We start from the raw sequence: 9,521 nt of genomic DNA on the forward strand, positions 1-9,521 counted from the left end.
ATTTTAAAATGTATTATTTTTTCATGATAAATCAAATATGTCAAAATTATTTTTTAAAATAAAAATATTTCAATGAAAATTTTTTTTCTTTGCATATTAAATAAGTCCAAAATGCTAGTCATGTGTTTCTAAGTTGTGTACTAACCTTTAGTGAGATATTAGTTTACTTGACGGTTGTCAAGAATTGAGATTGAAGTACCTTTCTAGAAGAAATTTTGCTTGACAAAAGAAAGTCGTTGATGCATTTGCTCTTTTCAAGTACATGGCTATTCTATATAATGGGATAAAATTATCAGATTTTGATTGGAATAAAGTCGCTAAATTTTCTTGTGTTTCATTCTTTTGCGGAAACGAATGGGTGTCATCAATTAAATTGTACATCCTTCAGTGTTGCCTATTTTCTTAAAACCAATGCCCGTGTCCTAGTTAGTTGGCAGAGGAAGATTCGAACTACCTAGTAGGCTTCCACGGAAAGGTTAGATTCGATCCATTCTTTATCTGGCAGTAGGAGATGAGCGGTCATCAATTAAATTGTACATCCTTCAGTGTTGCCTATTTTCTTAAAACCAATGTGAACTACAATTCAACCAGTATGATTCTAAATTCGATCGTCATAGCAAAGGAGCAAGCATCTTTGCATCTTTCGTGCCTGTAAGTAAAGACGAGAAATCACATGCATTGAAGTCGTGCATCTCTTAAGCGATGGACATTCTCGGTTCCTCAAAAGAAGTATTTCAGTTGGGACCCTGTTTTTTAATCATTTCACGTACAATTTGCGAAATCTAGTGGATCCCTGAGGGATTAGGCTACTGCAGTCGAACGAGAAGGTGCTCCCACGCCACAGGCAGTTTCTAAGGAAGACACTCTTGGGCAAAATTGTTGTTTTCTATTGTCTGCGACTGCATGTACTTGTCCACCATCAACTTTGGATTCGGATCCTCTCCGGTCTAGGGTCATGGGAGAGAGCTTGTCTTCCGATCTTAGCCATTTATGATTTGCATGATGATGGTGATTGGATACAGTCTACAACATCTGATGGGGCTCATTCAATTACGTCCATCATGCTAGTCATGGACTGTTGTGATTGGAAGGCATACTCTCTGCAGCTCAAGACTGGTTGGAGAAGATCCCAATCCAATAACTTTAGTAGCTGGCCTATACTTTTTGTACCTAACCATCAATCATTTTACAAACCAGCTAAAATCTAATCAACTATGAACAATGAGAGATTTATCTATACTATAATTATTCAAGTTAAGATTTTTAACACGACATCATATAAGAGCCAAATATAGAATCTTTGGTCGCTAAGCAAAGAGATGCGGCTACTAACTAGATGAACTCAGCATTATTCTTGTTTTCTGCATTTTTTCTATTAATTACCGATATTTGCCACTCATGTAGTTTATTTTTATTTTTTACTCTTGTTGAACATCATAACCCTTTGTCATCATCAGAAGTTCCAAAAAACTTACAGACAATTTTTTAGATAAGAAAAAGGTTTGGTCTGTTCCGTCGTTGATTGTTTTTTTTATCATTGAGTATTTTGATGAAAAAAAAAAAAGAGCAGCACCAAAGGTCCCTGAACAAGTTTAACTTACCGAACGAATTCATCTTCCTTATTGGTGTTTTTACCCTCGAGTAAAAAGGATGCTGGCTCGGAAACTTCCTCCCATCTCGTTGTCATCTCTGCAATTTCGTGACGTGGAGACGATGCAGGGGGACCCACACCCTACCCTTCACCCATTCACCCCTAGGCTCCCATGGGGCCCCCGAGGAAACTTACCTAACCTTGGTCACTTGGAATTCCTCGGGTCCACATCATTCGAGGGCACGCGTCCCCCTCGACCTCCAGATGCGTGGTCATTCGTCTGGGCCCACGCGTTTCTTTCAGACTCCCATCTCCGGATAACTCTGAATCCTATAATTCACGCCTTCACCGTGTCTCGATATGCAAGTATACTTTTTGTCCACCGTACGGCTACACCGCATATACTATAAAGAGACTCGAGCCGTACAACAAATGGGCGTTTCTTATTCTTATTGGTTCAATGTTGGTTGCGAAGTCAGTTCTATTGCTATTATATTATTAGAAATTTTTTTACATGAATATTTTTTTCTAAAAATTAAAATTAGTGTGAATATTTTCTTAAAATTTATATTTATTTTTTATCTTCATAAAATATTATTTTTACACAAATATCCCTAATATTTTTGCACAAATAAAATAAAATTTTAAAATTATTTTTTTGTCCTCCATCACGATCGCTTTATAAATGTTTCTGTTTGCACATCTACCCATTAACGGTATTTTAGTTATTTTAATTTAAAACTGTTAATTTTTTTATGGCGTTGGATAGCGTGGATACATATGAAAAAATAATAAAAAAAATAGCAAAACAAATGTTTTATATGGGTATACATGCAAATACTAATTTTAGAAGAATATTCATGTAAAGTTAGATATTTATGAAAGTATTTATGCAAAAAAAATTATTATTATTAACTAACGTATTGATTAGGTGTGTGGCCTTTGAATTTATATTAGTTAATTGGCCCACGCCCATCATTGCTTCCATAAAAACTTTATCCGCGACTCTTTGGGCCTATTGGATATTTGGATTTGGCTACCGTCCCCGTTGCCATCCCTTTTTTGTCATTTTCTACAGCATCAAGAGATATTTGGATTCTTCAGCCAAATGATGTTACATTAAAAAAAATTTATACACTGAGGCATATGTAAAAGAGTAAAATTTCACATCATCTAGTTTAGTTCTCTGCCTTTTTTCACCAATCAAGAATTAAGCCATTGTTTTCCTTTCCCTTTTTTCTGGATTTATGTACAGCCTGAAGAAACCTCCTTCGTGATTTACTCGATTGAGAAGTGTGTATGAGAATTGCTTCCAATCTACCGTGCACAAAATGGAGAGAAATCTTCCTCTCGAGAAAAAGAGAGAGAGAGAGAGAGAGAAATCAGATTGCGAGTATAAGAGCTAGAACTTGGCCCATAACTTGGATTAAAGCGTAATACCAAAGAAAATTAAATTTATTGGACTTAAACGATCACAACTACTTCTACTTTGACTCGATGCTTTTTTATCTTCTGGAGGCTGTTTCTAATCAGTGGAAAGCTCGAGTGGCTAACATGAACGCAACAGTGAGATTTTTTTAAGCCTGCAGAATTTGGAAGCTGCAGTTCCATGAGAATCATTGATCAAGCTTTTTATACGACTTCCATGTTAGCGTACCCCACCTGAAGACGAGAGAATAGCATGGCGAATGAAAGAAGCTAGGAGATCATATCCAAATTTTCAAATCCTAGAGACTCATGTCATTGCTTAGGCCACCAAAAGTAATGGAAAGTGAGACAGCCCTGCTCCATTGATTGGAGACGCTCAGCAGTCATACTGATTGTGGCCTGCTCTTATTGTTGATTGGTACGATGTGGACATGATCCAAAGCATGCACCTTTTTTCTACTCCCACCATCTCTCAACGTTGCACTTGCTTAAATAAAATATTACCTGTAGATCTTCGGATCGGGATCTCAATGTCATCAGATACTTTGACAAAGATGTTTTAGAAATGAGACTTGACGGAAATATTACTTTGCAGGGGCTAAGATGATAGCCAAGATGACAGCCATCGCCCAATTGATCAGTGACAACCTCAAGTGTCCCTTGTGGATTAGCCTGCAGGTCAATTGCTTGACATGATATGTTTGCTCTTTCTTTTTAATGCTATTGTTCCTTCACCGTTTGTTAGAATGGTTGAGATTGATGCGAAGCACTACAAAAGGAGATTAATATATGTACTGGAACACCACCACCACCCTTTGCTTGAAACAGCCTTTGCCTACGATTAGTTCGGTTCTGCCCAATCTTTTAAGAAACATGATTCTTGATGGCATGACGACCTCAAAAATCCCCGCATAGCTTTCTCTCATCTGAAAGAATAAAGAGGCGCTGTTAATTGTTTCTTTATTTCTCTTTCAACAGCTAGGTAATCATGGAATCAGAACAATCCAAGCTATTTCCCGGTCCCTTTATTCTCTTCTAATAGAAATGATCAACAATATTTTAATACAAATTCGGTTCACCCTCTTTGGCAATAAATGCGTCCACATAAATATTAAGATATAACTATATAACGGTGATATTGTGGACCATATTGATATGATTTCTAAATGAGACATTTAGAATTCGGCAATTTGTGTCTCCGTCATGTCATGCATCATATTATATATATATATATATATATATATATATATATATATAGAACTAGGGTGTATGGACAAAAATCCTGGTCTCAAATAATTAGGTGAGGGAGGACTTGAAACCAGCTAATTCATACCAATCTCAATAACTTTAGTAGGCACCCTCGATGTTGTCCTTCCGATAACTATTTCTTCAGGAGTATTCAGATCTAAGACATAAGCTGAGCTTTTGCCAAAGATGCAAAGTTAGTGACATTTGATCAAATCATGGTGTGTTTGTGGTGGTGTTAAAATGAAGACCCTATAGACTTTTGCCCGTGCATGCTCGACCAGAAAAAATAGACAATATATGCAATAAGGGTACTTTGAGTCAAAGTCTGCATAAAAACATTTGTATGGAGCAAGGTTGAATGAGTCTGGTATAAGCAAGTATTGGTTTATTTTTTATAAAGAAAAAAGTTATTCTAGAATTAGATCGACATGAGGTATAATGAGATCTTTTTGAGCTTTCAGTTGATATTATAGCAAGCAAGATATCGAAATCTCAGCCAAAATGATAAAACAATAATCGCTACTCTATGAAAGAAATTAACTTGAATAATTTAGAATTTATAATTCATAATAATATAAAATTTTAAAAATGAATAAAAGTTAGATTCATTATATTATTATCATATTGATTAAAATATATCGAAAACTTGGATGCTTATGCAAGGCCACCTCTAGCACAGAGAGAACAAACATTTCAGACATGGCTTATGCATACACATACATATAGAGTTAAGTAAGATTAAAATCAGCCTCTTTCCATAATTAGTATATGGTGGGAGACAATTCATATTGCTCAAGTACAATCAAGTGGATCTAGCCCACTATCTCAATCAATTTAATACTGCAGGTGCAAACAATCGTCTAATTGTAGGTTCTAATTAACATGATGATCGGAATAGTCTCCCTCTAAACAAATGCTATGATATTACCCAAGTATTATCATTCATAGTGGCACTTTATCATGGAGAATCATATACATATCTCAATGGGATAGAATAAATCTTTTTTTTTTTGGAAGATGAGAATAAGTCAATTAATATTGACATTGACATTAGATATGCTTCATGATATGTGGACACATGTGACATCACAAAATACAAGAATCGATGCAGGATCTACAAAATGAAAGCTTTAGTTTAAAAAACAATTGCTCTGATTAGGGCTAGTTCTGCCTTGAACATAAAATATTCTATTTGCTGGATTCAAATATTTTATTGGACTGATCGATGATGGGGCTAGTGTCTTGAATAAGAGAGATGTCTTTCATTGGGGGTGGGGGAAACAACAAAAGAGATGTGGAGAGATTTCATCCCCAATTATTTACTGTACTGGCTTTGGTATAAGTAAAGATCCGGCTAATTGAACATAAGACGTGGGAGGAAGTTCTATATCTGCAAAAATGATATCATTCTTCTTGAAATAAAAAACAAAGATTATTCTTACAAATAACCTAATACTAGCTTCCACGATGACTATTCACTTTTTTATTTCTTAGCAAAACCTAGATTCTTCTGCAAGTTTCAAAAATTAGTACCATTCCTTAATCTTTGATCATAATATCATGATCTTTTTTTTTTTGAAAATTCTCCAAGAATTAGTTTCTGCATCCTATTCTCTGTATACACTAACAGCATTTGAAAATAATTTGTGCATTTTTTGGATGGTGCATCCCCATAATCTAGACTTGGATACTTATAGCGCAGATGGATCCCTCAATCTTTTTCTGAAAAAGAAAAGAGGACTATCTATTCAATGTTAAGTTTCTTATTCCAACTAACTAATAATGGAATGGAGCTCCAGCTACTTTTTATTTGTTGACATCCTATATATAAGATCTAAAAAGATAGATCTAAACAAATTGCAATTGCTTGATCAATCAAGTAACGGCCTACTTTTGAAGAATTTGACAAACTAAGTAGATAACAATTGATTACGACCGATACCAATAGATACATTACGTTCCACCTCTTTAAGGCCATGACATCAGTGGTTCTACAAACCTTTTGTTATAATTTATAAATATGTAGAGAATGGTTCTGAAAAAATAGAAATTATTTGTAAGTATATATATGTGCCATGTCCTTTTAACTTTTAGAAAAGCATATTTTTCTGATGTATATTTAAAATAATATTTACATATATTATTGCAAAGTTAAACCCACAGGAACTAATTTGTTAAAACGTTGCCACCGGAGATACCAACACGTGTCAGGGGTGGATGTTCCTTTCAGATTGCTTTTACGGCCGGAAATCCAGAAAAGGTTACCAAAAGCGGAATGGCGGGATCGGATGGACACGCGTCGGGAGGCTGGGATGCCGACAGTCGCTTTCGGAGCACGGTGTTTGGTATCAACGTCGCCTCACTGGGATGGCGACCCTTGACGTCCGCTCAAGTCGTGGGGGAAGGACAGCCGAGAGATCCCATCACCGCCACCAAAGCAGTGAGCACTGAAAGTATGAATAGATTTGGACGGTGGTTAACTGGTTATTGTAGAAGAAATTATCAGGTGGATGAGACCTACCATGCATGGATTTAGAAAAAAATCATGAGCTTCAGGAAGCTTTTTTTTCTTTTTTTTCGTTTTGAATAGAATGATGTGATTTGCATGAAGAAATCATAGATTGGGAATGGAATGCTGAGAGTTGCATGAATAGACGCAATACAGAGAGAGGAAGGAAAATATGGAATGTTGAGATTTTTTTTTTTTGAGCAGCGGCAGTTTCGCTTGTACACACTTCTTTCTCATTCAGTTAACAATTTTCACTTTGTTGGAAGAGAGAAAACAAAAAAAAAATGAAAAATGTTGAAAGAAGATAAGGAATTTGAGGTCTATCTTTCTGCCTGGCTCCCATTTTTTATACTGATTTCCAACCCTTGATTTCGGAGGTTGTTTTATGATTAACTTCTAGCTATTGCATACGAGTATGCAAAATAAATATGGCTTTGTATGGAAGTGAGTCTAACTGTGCGTAAAAAATGCTTATTACCTATGTAGACATAAAACTTTGAGAAATTTAGCAGTTGGAACTAAGCATGCATGAAACAGCAACCAAACTTGAAGACTTGGGTTATCGGAAGGATTCTTAAAGCCATCAGCCTTCTTATAACGCGTCTTTCGCCCTTTTCTAGCCAAGTTTTACCAAGAGTGGGAGAGGTCCCTACGTCATTTAGTCAAATCATGTGGGCAAACTCTTGGATATCCATGTAAAGTTGCTTTGAGTGTGTGTGTGTGTGTGTGTGTGTGTGTGAGAGAGAGAGAGAGAGAGAGAGAGAGAGAGAGAGAGAGAGAGAGGAAACTGCCGGGGAACATGTGGGCTCTGCCAAGTTGACGGCTTATGAGACGGTGATGCAAGATCTTTGGGGAAAAATGAAGATTTGGGTGGAAATTATGTGCATGCATGCACTTTCTTGTGGGTGGAGAAGTGGTCAACTTAAGCTTGTGGGAAGGGAATCCCTTGTTTTGTACTTTCTCACCAAGAGACGGCCGGCATATACATATATATATATATCCCAGTAAAAGTTCTTGGTGCAGGCGTGAGGACGTTTGAGGGGGAGACAAGCAACATCAGGAGGACACCAGTGAAGCCGGACGAGGCGACATTTGTCTGTGTTTAGTGAGCATCACGTAGTAGAAAGAGTAGCAATAATGGTGGACTTCATAATATTCTACCGGCATTTAAGTTTTTTTGGGGCAACCACATGCCGACGCAAAGTAAAGTTTTTCGATGCTGCGATAAATGCGATCCTCCTCCGAGGAGGAAAAATGTTAATTCTTAAAATAACTTTCTTGAAAAATTGTACGTTACCTTCATGAGATTAGGACTTGGGATTGATATTCGATCATCTACTTGAAAAGAGAGGAATCACAATTGCGTTGTAGTCATAGCTGCCTTTTTCACGTTGAATATGCTCTCTTCTTGGGTAAATATGTTGAAAAAATTGCTTAAATAACTTAAAAGTATCACTGAAGGTCGTTCAACTGGTATGGTATTATTGTCATTGCCTTGGATTGGCATCATGTGGTGTACCAAACTGCTGAAGTACGATGGCTACTGCCTACCATTTCTTACAAAACATCCCCATATTAGCCATTAGTATAAACTTTTGCTTAATAAAATGGTGGAGAAGGCCACTACTTGCCACGATTATAATTGATGACAGTTCATTTCTTTTCATTTGATGCTGGCCAAAGAAGTTTATTTCATTTGAAGGTTCTTGAACTACCATGGGTCAGGCCTTCATGGTATATATTTTGAACTCCATTCGAGTTCTTCTTCTTTGATTATCCCTTGACTTGATAAGAATATGTATGGCATGGTTCGTCCCACAGAAAATGCTATTTCCGACAAGTTTTAGGGAATTATCTTAAAATTCATAAATTTTACCATCAATTTTTACATTTCAAGTATATCCTTGTTTGATGCTCATTAGATCATTATGGAGATTAGTGACTACCACCATGCACTGAATGATTATGAAGAAACACAGTCATTACATCTCTACAATCATAGATAAATTATTCTGAAGGTTAATACACTTGATTAGAGTCCCTGAACTTCCGTCTGCCGCGAATTCATGTTAGAAAACTTGGAATTGTGTCCATTTTAAAATTTTGAGGAAAGGTAGGTTAGTTTTAGGGCACCTAATTGGAAAGTTGATGCAAATACACATCAAGGTGTAGCGCTTAGCTTCGGTAAATTGTAATTTTTTGAATGGTCCATGTTTTTAAGATGGTTGAGGTTAGGATCAAATAATTGATTGGATAAGAAATTGGTATATCTATGGTAAAATCTAAAAGAAATCGAATGAAAACCTAATTTATTTCTATTTGGATCGACCATGTCCATATACGTATATACGTTGGGATCCATTGATTTTTGAGTCAAATCTAGTTAGAAGTTATCTAATATGGGACATTATATATGGATAGGCAACTATCTATTCGTATTAAACTATCCAATTCTTATTAAAATATTCCGATTCTATTAAGTCATCCTATTTTATTTATATAACAATCATGAGCTTTTAAGAAAGCAAATGATCACATTAATATGCTATTACTTTGATCTATCATTTAGTATTTTTTTAATTCTATGATCATAAATTTTAATTCTCCAACTTACATCCGTATTTATAATCATATTTCAAATATCCAAATTACATTCATATTTATTTAAAACAAATACGGATATAAATTTTTGCTCTCAGCTAATATTTATATATTCGTCAAACAAACACATATGGATATAAATAA

The sequence above is a fragment of the Phoenix dactylifera genome, chromosome 8 (assembly GCF_009389715.1).
Source record: "Phoenix dactylifera cultivar Barhee BC4 chromosome 8, palm_55x_up_171113_PBpolish2nd_filt_p, whole genome shotgun sequence".
Classification (NCBI taxonomy): Eukaryota; Viridiplantae; Streptophyta; class Magnoliopsida; order Arecales; family Arecaceae; genus Phoenix; species Phoenix dactylifera.